The following is a 17448-nucleotide window of genomic DNA, read 5'->3' as shown; positions in this document are numbered from 1 at the left end:
TAATTCGCTGCTTGAAGATTGATCTCTGGGGTCAAAAAGTATTTAGATTGTCAAATAAGAATCCTTACAATAATGCTCTCGATATATATTAAAACTATTAGATTACATACTCATCAGACTAACATGACACGTGTTAATCGTTACAACTGTTAAAGCAAGGAAGAAAAACGTAATACCGATATACACAAAATGCAGTCTGCCATTAGATATACAACAAGGGAAACATAATACCCCCCCCCCCCCCCCCCGAAATTCAAGAATTATCAAAGCATTCCCATTGAGTATTACCTTTAGCGTTAAGCGGTTCATTTCGAACCGCACGAGCAAATACTGAAAAAAGTGAAATGTCTTTCATTCTGTGACCGCTGTGCATTGGCGATCTCACGCCGACAGCTGAAATGTCAAAACAACAACAACAACAATAATAATAATAAAAACAACAAAATCAGGTTATAGAAATAGTAGAATGATTCCTAGTCATATTAGTGGGATACACACATGCGCGAATTAGCGAGATACAAATCTCGAGATTTTGTTCGTGTGGCCACAAAAGTCACACCAATTATCGCGATCAGCATTGCGATGCAAATCCCCCCTCCCCAAGAAAAAAAAAAAACTTCATTCATTTCTGAATTACCCCCATAATGCTTCCGCGGTGGTCGTGTAAGCACTAACCCTTGACAAAAAAAATATTGTCGAGATTTTATATCCCATCGTTCAAAGCACACATCACAATTTGCATACAAAAACAACAAAAAACAACAACAACAACAACAACAACAACAACAAACGTTGTGCGCACGACACCAATAACCGGGTTCACACGTACATCAATTAGCGGGATACAAATCTCGAGATTTGCATCGCGATCGTCATCCCTAGTTTTTTGCACGTGTGGACAGAAAAAACCCGAAAATTAGCGAGATAAGCATCGCGATGCTAATCCCAAGAAATCTTGCGCTGGTTCGCCAATTAGCGGGATAATTGGCCCCGCGCTGGTACGTGTGAAAGGTCGGGATTAGAATCTCGAGTTTTTATATCCCATCATGCAATGCGCACATCACAACAGCGAGGCCTCTGCGAAGAGGTCCTTTCACCTCTTTGGAGAACAATAACAACAGCGCGCGAACCACACAACTGACGCGTAAAAGACAATGGACAAAGGTAAGTGCGCGCAGGCAGTGATCGAGAAGGGCGCTGTGTGACCCAGTTTGCAGGCTTTGCTGTTATATCTCTGGTACGTGTGGACGCTCGCCAAATTAGCGGGATACCGATCGCGATCGCTATCCCGCTAATTTGGTACGTGTGGACGCTCGCAAAAAAACTCGGGATGAGCATCGCGATCGTCATCCCGCTAATTTGTACGTGTGAACCCGGCTAATGTGACCCGCAAAAAGAAAATACCGGGATATTAATCTGCCCGTGTGAATGCTTCCAAACAATCTCGACATTGGACCGCGATCGTTATCCAGCTATTTCTGTCCCCGTGAAAACGTTTGCAATAATAAACAAATGAATAAAAAATAAACACAGGGATTTTTTTTTTTTTTTTATGTGGATGCGGCTAATATAAGTTTATCAACTGAGTACACGTTTTTGAGAAATAAGAACACGTCCTAAAATGATGCAAAATGAGGGAGAATTGACGCGTCTTTGTCAATGGAAGTATCTATAGTCTGGCGATTGTACGTGTATTTGCAGTATAACGGTAAGTGATTGACATACATACACACACACACACACACATGCACACACAAAGACGAAGAGGAAGAAGAAGAAGAAGAAGAAGAAGAATGAGAAAAAGTGTGGCATACCCAAGCTTCTGTCGTAGACATCGCCCTGTCCCCGCTCTGACAAGTCCTGTTCGGCAACTAAAATGAGAGTATACAGTTCAAAAGATGAAAGGAAATACATGTAGCAATATAACCAATGTACGAACTTGCATTTCCAATATCCTTATGAGATTTTCTGCCTGTTAGTCCTTGCATAATAGAGGCCAGAAAAAGTAACGTACGTGCATATGGCCAGGAATGCAGTTCTACGGCAGATATAATAGAAAAAGCGAGAGAAAGGAACACCTTAAAATTATGCTGAATGAGGAAGCAGTAACGCGTCCTCATTCATGCAGTTCACTAGTCTATATTTGCTTGAAGTAAAGCAGGGTTCCCACTTAGCCGAGTTACAGTGCCGAGCTTTGGTAAGTTGTGGCGAGTTGCCTCAAAGGGGCACTCGCGATAACTCGCGTAAAGCTCTTCATGTAACTCGGGATAACTCGCGACAAGTCAGCACGACTTGCCGTAACTCCTAGCACTACCTAGTGAATCTCCAAAACTCCCCGTGAACTCGCGAGTGCTTCCAAAATTTTGAACATGTTCAAAAAATTTCCCTAACTGGAAGTAACTTGTGCTGAACTCGTTTAAATTCGTAATATACTCGTACTACTCGTAACAAACTCTCAATACTCGTACGAAGCTCGCGAAGAACTCTTCGTAACTCGCCACCTTCAAGTATGTACGCGAGTTCTGCTCGAGTTTTTCAGAGTGCGATACGAGCACTACGACTCTACTAATTGCCCTCGAGCTAAGCGCGAGTTAAGATCGAGCTCTGCGACTTACGAGTTTTGTATTAGCTTATTCAGAGTGCCTTGCACTGACCTATTAATATGGAATTATTCACATATTCCCAGCGTTTTCAAGACAGAAGACATTCTTTCAACCCTAAACGCACGGGCACGTGCACAAATAGGTCATTGACATTACATTTCTAGAACTACGTAAAAATTAAGACAAAAACCTGCCTCGGCTCAAGAAATCCTAGAAAAACCCGGAGAAGGAAATGGAGATCAATCAAGCAATGGTAGAAGTAGAGGTAGAAAAGCAGGAAGAGACAGTAGAAACAGAAGAAATCATCCGTGATGAGCTACAGAGGCAGTCAGAAGACCAAGCCTCTAAACAAGACCCACAAGACCAGGTCCCAGTTGAAGAAAATGGGAGAAAAGACCCCACTGAAGGCCAAACCGAACAGCAAGGACTGCGCGAACTGAGAACGGGCTCGTAACAAGCTCTTTATAACTCGATGAAAGCTCGTCGTACACAGGTCGTCACAACTCACACCAAGATCGGTGTGACTCGTATCTCGCTCGGATCACTCGTACAGCTATCGTAGTAAACTCGATGTTGCCTCGTAGATCACTCATGCGCAGCTCATTAAATTGACAAATTTCACGCGAGTTCATGCGGGTTGACGCGAGTTCAAGCTCGCGCAGCTCGGCACAACTCGAGACTCCAACTCGGCTAAGTGGGAACCGAGTTTGAGTCAGTAGTACTGGATTCCTGCACTGCTGCAGCGAGCTGCGCACTCTGAGTAAAAAATCTTCTGCATGCATGTTTATATTTCAACTGCATGCTTTCCTAGCACTATCTGATCTGAGCAGCTCTGCTGTATTTGTTTTTGTTCAAATACGACCGGTTCTTCGATACGCGATAACAAGGTGGAAATTTATTGAAATTATTTTGGATTTATTCCATTTTAACTTTGTCAAAAACACAGTGGTGTTTGTTTGTGCGTTGAAAAGAACGTCAAAGAAAGTCATGAAGCCATGGTTTGCTCGCACTGTGTGTACTGGATAGGAAGTACCTACAGATACACATCCTGTACACGACGTGCTTTGCCCGGCGTCTGGTCGGCTAGATTGGAAGTAGACTCTCGGTGATATATTTGCTGAATTCTCAAATGGAAAATTTGATAGAGAAGAATCAATCAATCCCGGAGATGTAGGCTCGGTGTCGCTCAAACTTGTCCATGGCAGTGGCAATGACACTGACACTGGCAGAATTTGTACTAAATGACAATTTTACTTTGTCTTTTGCTCTTAAAAATCATTTCTCTTTCATACTCATGACATTTGTGTATTGTCAAATAAAGTCATACACCAGCGATCATCAAACAAAGACATTGAAAAAATGGAAGTAGGCCTATTTTCTTTTTTCATAGAAAGATTACAAGATTTTTTTTTAAAGGTTGGAGGTTAAACATGATCTTCGGTTTTTTCCTTTGCCTTATGTGAAGTTTTTTTTTTTGGTTCAATTTGATTTGATTGATTTCCCCCCAAAAAAGTAAAACAGAATATAAAGTATGCATGAGACATATTGTTTGATCAATTGTAAAAAAAAAAGATACCTAACGCAATGTGTATCGTTTATAATAACATGATATGAACACTTCAGTGGAATAACTAAGAACATTATTATGTGCATGCTTGCCAGGTTAACAGGAAAGTATAAGTATTGGAAATAGTGGTCCACTAAAAAGCAAGGCTTGAATTATATGGATCACTTAAAAACATAATGGAAACTCAGGCTAATCTAGTATGATGTTCACCCTGAAGGCATTATTTATTGAGCCGTGTGTATCTAACAGAAAAATGGTTTTAAAAAACCTCACAATATTAGTATATACATATGCACATGCATTTGCCCACACACGTTAAAAAAAGGTCAAAATTTATGTTTCAGAACACGGGATAAATCTTACCTGGCCAAGAATTAATTTTCTCGGCTCTTAAAATTACATATATATATATATATATATATATATATATGAAGAGTTTGTTTGCAAAAACCGATAAGTCCATATTTACCAAATGGAGATATTTGCGATTAAAGGTCAAGAAAAATAAAGAGAATAATAAGAAAAATTTGCTTCTTTTGACCATAACTTTAAAAATATACCTTTTTATGTAGTAACCATTATATCATTTAAAAGGTATTATTTTGTACTTTATGACAGAGATCGTACTTCAAAATCTTCGAAAATGGACTTATCGGTTTTTGCAAACAAACCCTTCATATATATATATATATATATATATATATATATATAAAGAGAGAGAGAGAGAGAGCTTTTGAATGATAGGAATAAGAAGAAATCGCATCATTCTTATTTGTGGCATGTACAAGTCTGTTGATTGATAATTAGATATAAGATAACTGATGTAAAGTAAAATAGCTGAATTCCGAATATGTTTGACGAGCGCGGTTTTTCAGCAAGAAGGGTTCACAAATATTCGATGAAGGCATGAAAAAAATGCTTTTAATGATACAATGAACTTAAAAGACACAAAACAGCAACACAAAACAGCAGCAGATATTTATTTACCATAATCAACTGACTATTATTTCTGAATACACTATCGTTAGATATGATTTTTTTTTTAAAATTTATCATTTTCTGAGGTTCAGTATTATGTTACCAGAACAAGGAGAAATCATTCCTGGCCGAGAATTTTCTTCCCCGGCTGTCATGGACAAAGAAAAAGATAAATAGATGAATTGAGAAAGAGAAAGAGAAGAGAGGGAGAGAGAGAGAGAGAGAGAGAGAGAGTCCAATTCTAAATTCTAAGAACTGCAACATTCCTATTTGTGGCGTGTACAAACCAGTTGATTAACTTTGAGGTATTAAAGAACTAGTGGAAAAGCGAAATACCTGACGTTCCGAGTTTTCGTGGCACACACACACACACACACACACACAAACAAACAAACAAACATTATGTGACCTGCATCACAAAACCAACAGAAACTCGTTTGCTCTGGATTTTTAGTTATTATAGGAGGAGATTCGTATAACTAGTTCCTCTATGCTAACTTATGTAAAATTAATGTTTAAAGAAACCTACAAGCTGGAAAAGTTTGTACTGACAAAGAGGCTTTTAATTATAGGGTCTATTCAAGCGCTTAATCTTTACCAAGTCGTGCTAGCTGTGCAATGAATGGGATCCCCCCCCCCCCAAAAAAAAAAAGAAAGAAAGAAAGATGTAAGCCAGTATAGCGATAACAATGAAGGGATTATGACTTTAAACTGAAATTGAAGCATGTTCTAGCATGACTAATACCAACTTTCAAAGTATCAGAGTAGAAAGTGAAGAGTGTGTAAAGGATTTTCATGAAACAAAAAGGGACTTCTCATGCGACATATCTAATCACTCTATTCTAGAAAGAGGTTGTCCTAGAAAAAAAAGAAAACTACTAAAAAGACAGTTTACAATTCGTCTTGAGATCCTTACTTTTAAAATTTTGTAGAAGAACGATTGCTCTTTCAGAAGATATAAAAATTCTTAAGATTGACTAGGTTAACCCGTTTTACCTACATTGATTCCTCAACTAAAATCACGGCGTTATTTTTTTTTCGGTGGTTTAGTGATGCGCAGTCACATACTATCAATATTTGCATTACCATCACACTATATCATGCTTGAATATATTACCATTGAATATCCAACGATCATTTTGATAACCACTTTCTTGGGTTTCGTCATTTAGAAGGGAAAAATATTTCTTGGCCAAGAATGCTTCTTGGATAAGGAAAGACAGAATGAAAGAAAAAAATGCTAACAAATAAAGGGAAATGAAAAGGAATTGCAACATTTTCATTTGCGGAATGTCCAAGTTTGTCGATTGCTTTATAAAGGTACTATGGATAAAAGGAAATAATGGAAAAGCGAAATACCTGATAATCTGAAGGAACGTTCTGACTGATTTGAAGAGGAATAAAAGCAAATCATGAGAGACATACAAGAAAAAAAAAACTCGCAGCAATGTTATTAACGTGTAAAAAAATAATAAACAAACATACCATTACCATTTACCATTATCACCATGCTATCCTTCTTAAACTTTCAGGGTGTTAGCCATTTTATGCGAGCAAGGAGGAAAGACATACATGGCAGAAATGCAATTTCGCAACTAAATTGAAGAAAGAGAGAGAGGCAGACACAGAGAAAGGAAGAGAAAAACAACCGTCTAACAATAATGGGAAAATAGGAAGAATCACCCCTTGCTCATCCCTGCAATTAAGTAGTCTATCAATTTCTCCTGAATTGAGATTGCACGAACTAAAAGGAACATTAAAATACCTGAAAATATTTTTCGATACATACTCACCTGAGTTCAGCTGATGGAAAAGATTCTGCAAAAGTTCCAGGATCGTCAAATCTGTGAAGTGATAAGTCAATGCTATTTTTATTGCAAAAAAGAAGAAGAGGTAAGGACATATGCAATAAAGTTCGACTAACGTGCTTCTAACTACATGACTCCCATCTTAGCCCCATACTTATGCATGTGAACACAACCGCAACATGGTACTTTCCAAGACTCTCTATATCGCAATTATTAAGTATTTCGAACTTTGGCCTGCTTTTCGATTTATACGAAGGTGTGCAAAATTTCTAAACGTATCAGTACATAAAACGTCGTAATTACCCTTTGCCCGACCCCCACCTTCATGTCGAAGCAAGGAGTTCTTTATTCCAGAGTTATTACACCTATACTATTTTGAGCCTTCACATTTACTCATCCAAAGTGTTGCTATGTTTTCCCAGAGGCGAAGAAGTTTGAGCTGGATCCTCTAATGTGTGAAGCCTCAAAGAGAGGTTAGTACATTCAGCATTACCCCCCCCCCCCAACTGGATAAAATAATGATACATTTAACTTTGTTGTCCAGTGTTATTACCCTCAAACTGATGGACTCTTCATTCGTATGCTAAAAATGACTAAATTGTGCCTTACTACAGAATTCCTTCAACATTTGCATCAGGGCATACTATGTCAGAATCATCAAAGTCAAACATTGATGATTTGAAGCTACACATTTACAGTAACTGCCTCATCTCCTCTTATTTTCATTGTTTTTGTTTTTAATGGAATTAATTCCACGCCTCCCGATTTTTTTTTAAAGTTATATACGTAAACTCTTCTCTTTTAAGGGTTCTTCTACCATATGCGGTCACTGTAGACATAGCTCTATTGAATAAAGAAATAAGAAATGCGTACATAACCATTTCACCTGCCTTTGCTCAGTAGGTACATAATCTATAGTTGTACGCCAAATTTTACTCTCCTCATATGGTACAATTCATTGAACATCGGAAAATCCAGCATCAAATTTGAATTCCTACGCAGTACTGCTTAAAAAAAAAAATGACTCACTCGTTTTCTATGCGCAGTCTTTTAAAAAGAAGAAAGCCTCTGAAAAGATAAATGTGAATTTCGATTGACAAAAATATCAAACACAGCACTTCGCCAAAGATGCAACATGAGTCAGTTTTTTTTTAATCCTTACATTGAGTGGAAGTCATCATGTGGTAACTAAGTGATACAATGTCAACAAAATTGCTTCAAATTATTTCATTGGTCAAGTTAAGGGTAAACTTGAGGACAATTAAATTAATAGAAGAAGAAATGGCTCTGGTATTGATTGATATTTATAGTTTAAAATTGTGAAAGATGTGAAATTTGGAAAAAAAAATGAAACTGAATATAAAATCTACTATTTTTGTCGTGGTTGTATGTTTAAAGACTTTTCCTTTCTTTTTTGATTGATCAATTAGAGTTCGAAAGTTTGATTGATACAATGATCAAACATCTAAAAATCTAAAATGTAATTTTGTGAAGAACAGCTGTGATGCGCGATGTAGCATATTTCCCAAAATATAAACCATCCTCTCTTGATTCATACTTTAGTATCATTTTTTTTTTAATTTCATTTCATTTATTTTCAAATTCTCATTAAAATACATGTAACAAAGAACATACGAAGATAATAACATTATATTAGGTAACAGTATACATGTACAAGAAAAACAAGCACACTGGAGAGAAAAAAATATAAAAAAGGAAATTCTAAGAAAGAAAATGGAGGACCCCGCTGAGGCCATTTGCCTTTCTACGGCTGGACTCCCTTGAGATTTTATGCACAATTATAAGATACGCTTAAAAGGAGGGAAATGAAGACGATTAAAAAACAAAAACAAAAAAGCAAAAACAAATGAACAAATGAATCGAACTGATTCATTGCGAAATACAATTATCCGCGATAGTAAGGGAATATATTGCACACCTCGTATTACAATATTACGTACCGTGTTTCGATGCGGCAGAGGCATAACCCGCCAGGGCGATGAAAATCAGACAGTACACGGCATTCATGGCTACTTCAAATGTCGTTCGATGAGTGATGTTTAATGATGATTTCCCAAGCTTTTTATTAGCCCCACAACATAACAGAGCAAAAGGTGGCACGCCTCATTTCACTTGGCAAGACACCAACCAATAAGATTGCTTTACCATTACTATGAACTCTACCATGAACTGGTCAAGGTGTCTCATCTAGGCGACAGAAGATGCAACCTGGAATATGCTTACATTACAATTCAAGCCTTGATCCATGCTCGAATGGACAAACACACACTGCTTTCATTTTTGATAATCTTTTGATAATGACTTTTTGTGAATTATTTGATAGTGTTGACAGCTTAAGACAGCTCAGAAGACGTTCAACGCAGAGGTATGCTTTTAAGGGATGGATGGTTTTGGTTGAGACCTCACTTCAGGTTTCTGTCATTTTTCGGTGAGATGGTGGGAAACCTCTGATGAAATATGAAAGTAGAGCATGTACTTTCAAGAGGACTACAAAAATCCTAATAAAAGGTGGGAGTCATATTTTATTATGATCGTTTTGTTTTACTTTGTTTGCATGTCTCAGCCATTTCAAAACCGATTTCCATTAAATGAACTTTGAAGTCCTTAGAATTGTATGTTCTATTTTTATTTCATAAGTAGTTTCTTGGTATCTCACAAAAAGTTAAAAGCCCAATTCTCAACTCATCTCAACCATTACTACACCATCCTTTTAAATGAACATTAATAGCAAAACCACACATGTTGAAATTTATCTTTCTATGATTAGCTTGTTATAGAAGAGAAAATACAAACATATTATGAAATTCGTAATAGTTCAATGTAAGGGCAGAGAAATGGTTTGTTTGTTTTGTCCAGAGAAGGATTGTTTTTTAGCTTCAATATTTCAGAGAGAGCAGATGTTATTTCACCTAATGAATAAATATCAAACTACACAGCTAGGAATGCTAACCAGCCTGGCCTTACTGTGCGAGTCAAAGTGCGGTCAAGCATGCACAATAATTTCTGTGTTAGATCCAGCGTGACTTAATATCTTATAAAGTAAAACAAAACGCTGGAACAAAACTAATTTTTCATTGCGTGACACCTCCATTCTTTTTTTTCACAAGAATTTCAACACATCGAAGAATTTATCGTATGGGACATGTAAGAATGAATACACTTGCCAAGTAGTCGAAAATTGATGACAATGCAATTTGCACCTTAGAAAGGAGCTTCTTATTTTATGAAGACTAAATTCTTTTTTTTTCTATGACAATCACCATTTAAACAAGGAAAATATGTCTTGTTCAATTTACCTGCACTCGTTACTCGAAAAAAAAGTATCTTTATAGTGAAGATAATGAAATCTTGAACTAATTTCAATATTTGTTTTTCTTTTTTCAGCAACTTAAATCTCGTATACACCCATTCAATATAACAGGATATAGAAGGATACACATAATCATATTATATAATAATAATATAAATGATACATACATGTATTACATATACACATGTGTACATACATATTATATATATATATATATATATATATATATATATATATATATATACATACATACATAATATTTTATATTCATGACTTTAATATGTGACCCTGCATCACAAAACCAACAAAGAGTCACCACACGTGGATCCTTACTTAAGGACAGATTCGGAAAGAGCAGATTTGAAGCTTTAAGATAACGTTGACCTCAATTCAAATGGACAATCTTAACATTGGAAAAACAGCACAAACTCTGGAAAAGTGTGTTATACTGAGAAAAGAGACTGTTAATTATAAAGCGCTTAATCCTTGAGCTGTGCTCTGAATTTAAAAAAATCGATCATTTGATTTGACTAAAATTAAGCATGCACTTAAACACCTTCTGTCCATGACTAATGCAAATTATCAAAGCAAGAGCATCATCTATTCAGAAGTTATTAGAGTTGAAAGTGAAGAGTGTGTAAAATGTTTAATTTAAGCGCTTAATCTTACCAAACCGTGCTCTGTGCAGTAAATGGGGGAAAAACAGGATGTAAAACATCTCACCAAAAACGATTAAGGGGTTATCAAATTAAATTGAAATTAAGAATGCTCTGTATAATCTATTCATGCCTAATACGAACTTTGAAAGCTGTAGCATCATCCTTTCCAAAGTTATTGCAGTTGAAAGTGAAGAGTGTGTTAAGGTTTTTTTAAAGGAAATAAATATGGACCTAAAACACAATTCTTCGGAACAAAAAGATAAATGTTCTAGCAAAGGTGCTAAAACACAATTTCTCATTCTATAATCCCAAACTTTGAAATATGAAGAACTCAAGTTCGACTAGGTTGACCCATTTCACCTATCCTGAGTTCTCACAGAAAACTAGGGCGTGCGACTTTTTCTTGGTTTTGTCATGCACGTTCATATTCAAGGTGTACAATAAAATCATGCACACAAATGACAATTAAAAAATTGCAGGACACTATTGATGATATCATTTGTTCTTCCATAATTCATTTGTGGTATGTGAATGATCTTGAAAGTCAAAACCCGCGAAAACATATAAAACCAATGAGCTTTGAAGGGAATCCTATTAAACGCATACCGTGACTCTATTGAAATTAAAAATAGCGATGAAGGATTGTTAACTGAGTTTTTAATTGGCTACCACATGAACAGCCCATGCCATTATTACAAAAAAATATATATATATTTCGTAACAACCAGCCTTGATGTACATGTTATGTATAGCATACTTTTGCTATTTGCGCTTAACACTTCCAAAAAAAAAAATCCTCAGCAACAAATTGTATTGGAGCAGGAAACGTGTCCCGATCATGATACCTATACTTTAGATAAAACACACAAGCGCACATACATGCACACCATACACACACAGAAACAAATGCCAATCTGGTGATCATTGTACCTTGAGCGCATATTTAGCTTTTGCCGATTGTTGTCATTTTTTTTTTATTTAGTGCGTAAATTGTAATCAGACTGAAGTTGATATGCAGACAATAGAGATGATAATTTGGATGGTGGTGATGAGGATTATTAAAAGTACGATGATTTTGTTGCTGCTTCAGAATGAGAAGGAAAATTACGATAAAAATACGTTTTGAAGTAAGGTCAGGCATAATCTGCTAGAGGAACGGATATATATTTTAATGTTACTGCTCGTTGCTCAAATGGTGTGTTTGTAGATGTGAAATAAATACACATATTATTTTTATAATTTGGAGGCTTGTTTGTTAGCCGCTTAAATTTCATATATCTCAGGTTAAGACAAATGGACATAATTATACATATATATGAGTGAACTTTTCACGCATACCAAGACCACATACACACACATACACTCTAAAAACATCGGTGTTAGATTTAACACCACAGGTGTTAAACTTCAATATTAAAAGGACCACACCTACAGGTGTTGAAAATGCACTGTGATGGTGTTGAAAAGTGTTCACCTGACACTTCGTGGTGTTAATTTGACACTGTACCTGGCGTTATTTTGACACTGTACTGGTGTTGATTAAAAAATGACACCACATGGTGTTGATTTGACATTTGTTGGTGTTAATATCAATGGTTTAACACCCGTTCAGCTTCAATAAGAGACCACACCAGCTGCTGTTACTTTGGTGTAAATTTATTTTCACATTTTTTCAAAAATCTAGTATTTTAATGTAAAATTCTTGATCGTCTTGTTTAAATCAAAAATCAACAAGAAGTGCAGTTACTAAGAAACTCTTCAAAAAACAGTTTAAAATTTGGAAATAACACCAGGAGGTGTTAATTTAACACCATATGAGCACCGAAAATTTAACACCAGCTCGGTGTTCACTATTTAATACCGGACTTTTTGCAGTGTACATGCATATTCATATGTTTATATATATATATATATATATATATATATATATATATATATATATATACATATACATATACATAATTCTTGAGTTCTTTTAAAGGACACTAAATGTAAATAGGTTCCACATCTGAAGGCGATTCTCAGGTCAGCTCATGTTATTCCACATCGTTTGACACAACACCGATTATCCTTAATTCATCAGAGTACAATGAACTTATGTACAGGAAAAGCAGGTCAACTTGTAGTACATTCAAGGATGTGATATCATTTAGTCTTTTATAATTCATTTGTGATATGTAAATGATTTTGAAAAGGACCAAACTTGCGAACACATCTAAAAACCAATGAGCTTTGAAAGAGAGCTCGTTAAACGCACACCTTGAATTCATTAATGATGACAAAGAAGGATTATTAGCTTAGTCCCGCTGGATTACCACACAAACATCTCATGTCGTTATTATAATAATTGCATTTCGTCACTGCCAATCTTGGTGCACGTGTTTGTTATTCATTTTCTATTTGCTAAAACCTTGGAAATAAAAACTCCTCCGTTCCAGATGTAGGGGTGTGGGAAATGTATCCTAATGCCACAGACCCTTCGAATAAACACACACACACACACACACACACACACACACACACACACTCACACACCGTCATTCTTATGATCATTCTTATGTTACGTTAAACTATGCATTACTTTGTGAGACGAAACATTTTATTGATAAAGGCAATAGTAATGATATTGACAGATTTTCTCCTGCGACAATAATATTTATCCAGTCTTATTTTCTTCAAGGATTTAAAGGACTTTATAGGGTTAAGGTGAGGGTTGCGATAGGGTTTTAGGTTTAGTTTGATGTGAGGATTAGAATTAGGATTAGGGTTATGTGTGTGGGCAGCATTTATATTTGGATTGGAGTACAGATATTTCATGGGGGCGATTCAACTTTCAACTTTATTTTCACCTCCATCAAAATGAACAAAGAAATGTATGTACATTGCATATACACGGGATATTTGTGATACAGAACAAAACTTGAAAAGGTACATAAGAAAATTATGAAAATGAAAAGTAGATGTGATTACATCTTTGTTAAATACATAAAGCGTATAATACAAGTCAACTAAGGATGAGGATGGAAGTGGAGGGTCCCACTAAGAAGCAAAGCTTGTACGATATGGGACCCTCAGAAAAATACACAAAACATCAATATAAAACACAATAAACGAACCGATGTCAACTGACATCAAAATGACTGGGAAGAGGAAAAAGAGAGAAAAGGAAAGAAAAAAAAAGAGGAAAAAAAGAGAGGAAAAAAGGGGAGAAAAAAGAGGGAACTACAGCATGTGCCATCGTGGACGCAAGCAATCTGGATTTCATAATGTAAAATAAGTGATAAAATACAAGCTGGATTGAATGTAATGCAAAACATCTTTTATACGTAGTTATGTTAGTAAGAATGCAGGAGAAAAAAAAACAACACATCGTTATATTTAGAACACAGACAGGGACATAGTTTAATAGGAGGACTTATGTAAAAAAGAATGATGACTTGACTGAGATGATAAAGGGAAACTAACTCTGTTGGATGTTGTAAAGTTGCAATAAAAATGATTTTAATTTATTCTTAAAGGAATTCAGAGATTGAGCTGTAGTAATGTTACTGGGAAGTGAATTCCAGTACTTTGGCCCGTCGTAAATAAATGTGTTTTGAGCCAACAAAGTTCTCAGAAATGGCAAATGGAAATCATTTGATCGCCGTGTTGGATAATTATGAATGGATTGATTTCTTTGAAACATTGTTTCAAATATATTTGGGAGATTATTTTTATTATAATTATACATGAATTGTCCTAGATTAAACAAATACAAATCATTAATTTTCAATATTTTATGCTCATAAAATAGTGGGTCAGTATGGGACAAAATGCAGTATGACATATAACACGGAGTGATTTCTTTTGCAATAAAAGTAATTTATCTAAGAATGTTTTATATGTATTTCCCCACGCGAGAATACCGTAACTTAAATATGGCAATATTAAGGAAGAATATAATACGAGCAGGGACGACAAAGGAAAACAAAACTTAAGCTTATTAATTATACCAATATTACGTGAAATAATTTTATTGTCGCAGGATGAACTGTCATGGAACCGATATTGACTATACCCTTATGGATTTGTAGGAGGCAAGGCTTTCTTTCGAGATAAACATTATGAACTCAGTGAATGCAATTAGTGTTTGACAAAATTGTAAAGGACCCCTCTTGTCCACGTCACATCATCGATAAAATTTTTTCCTTAAGACATCGGTACAAAGTCCATATATGGCAAAGATGTAATGTCTCACATTGCTTTCTGGCCTTCCCCTGCCAGAAGCTGACACTTGACGAGCATTATTCATTAGGCAATGTCATGTTTAACATGTTACTGAACACTACGCATTAGTGAACTAGGAAGTATAACAAGTGCCTTTCTGAAACATATTTCTCGAATTGGCTCATGTCAATTCAAACCGGAGGTGCAGATAATAATGAAGCTCACTGGAGTAACACACAAACAGATAAAAAGAGGATTTATGCATATACCATTGTTGTCATTTCCATGAATTGCGTGATATTTGTTCTGATTCGTGTTCAAGTGAGTTTAGACAATCGAATTTCCAAAACTGAAAGTACTGCTGAACAACTACAAAATGGGCGTTTTCAATTGACGCCCATCCTACGAGACTACAACACAAACAAGCTATCCCATCTACTGCTTTTCGAGATTGTTTCCATTCAATGCAGCATGAACAGTAGGACATGCATATCAAACATTGCAGCTGTACACAGGACCATGATGACGATAAAACAAAATCTGAAACAAAGGGAGAAAGCGTCAATGAAATTTTATTGAATAGGATCCGCTATACAAAAGATGCAGTTTCTAATGGGCGTGAAATCAGCAACATTTTTCTATGTTTATCAAACAGAACATGGTATTGCGTGATTGTTGTTATAATTGCTTTGCGTTCTATTTCAGTTTTGAGAATCTTGTGACAAATTACAGATGCTGAGGGTATATTCAATGAACAGTATACTTACTGGAAAATATAGTGCAAATTATGCTGCATTGACTCGTCATACAAATAAATGATCACACTTTAGTTTGACAGTTCTTTTGCTTTGTTTAATTTCCACTTGCATTTTTTTCAATGATATATCAACTAGTAACCATGCAGAACGATCTAGGGAGAAGAACAAACTTTATTTGCGAGTGCTGCCGTTGTTTTTGGATCGTTCTTTTATGCATGGAAAGTTATTTTCATCTTGACGGACATATGATCTGTTCGAGGGAGATTGAGAATTTTCCAAGTTTTGGCTGTTAACTCTGTATGTGTTCCGTGCAGTACATGGGGGGAAAACAGGATGTAAAATACCTCACCAAAAACGATTAAGGGGTTATCAAATCAAATTGAAATTAAGAATGCTCTGTATAATCTATTCATGCCTAATACGAACTTTGAAAGCTGTAGCATCATCCTTTCCAAAGTTATTGCAGTTGAAAGTGAAGAATGTGTGCAGGTTTTTTTTTTTTTTGGATAAATACAAATGGACCTAAATCACACAATTCTACAGAACAGAAAGATAACTGTTCTAGCAAAGATGCTAAAATACAATTTCTCATTCTATAATCCCAAACTTTGAAATATGAAGAACTCAAGTTCGACTAGGTTGACCCATTACACCTATCTTCAGTTCTAAAAGAAAACTAGGGCGTGCGACTTTTTCTTGGTTTTGTCATGCACGTTCATATTCAAGGTGTACAATAAAATCATGCACACAAATGACAGGTAAAAAATTGTAAGGCACTATTGATGATATTATTTGTTCTTCCATGATTCATTTGTGATATGTGAATGTTCTTGAAAGGTCAAAACCCGCGAAAACATATAAAACCAATGAGCTTTGAAGGAAACTCAATTAAACGCACACCATGACTCCACTGAAATTAAAAACAGCAATGAAAGATTGTTAGCTGAGTATCTAACTGAATACCACATAAACATCCCATGCCGTTAGTAGGACCTACTACAAAATAATACATTTCGTCATAACCAGCCTTCACAGATGTGACGTATAGTATACTTTTGCTATTTGCATTTGCTCAACACTTCAGAAGAAAACAACAACTCTGCAACAAATTGTATTGGTGCAGGAAACGTGTCCCGGTCATGATACCCATACGTATGATAAACACACAAACGCACATACATGCACACCACACACACACAGAAACAAATGCCAATCTGGTGATCATTGTACCTTGAGCGCATATTTAGCTTTTGCCGATTGTTGTATTTTTTTTTATTTAGAGCGTAAATTGTAATCAGGCTTAAGTTGATATGCAGACAACAGATATGATAATTTTGATGGTGGTGACAAGGATGATTAAAAGTATGATGATTTTGCTGATGCTTCAGAATGAGAAGAAAAATTACGAAAAAATTACGTTTTGAAGTAAGGTCATGGGCATAATCTGATAGAGGAACGTATATATATTTTAATGTTACTACTCGTTGCTCAAAATGGTATGTTTGTAGACGTGAAATACATACACATAGTATTTCTGT

The sequence above is a fragment of the Diadema antillarum genome, unplaced genomic scaffold, assembly GCF_040938485.1.
Source record: "Diadema antillarum isolate AM-2024a unplaced genomic scaffold, OU_Dant_1.0 seq00000945_RagTag, whole genome shotgun sequence".
In the NCBI taxonomy this organism is placed as follows: Eukaryota; Metazoa; Echinodermata; class Echinoidea; order Diadematoida; family Diadematidae; genus Diadema; species Diadema antillarum.
The sequence above is the reverse complement of the archived record's forward strand: the minus strand, read 5'-3'. Positions refer to the sequence as shown.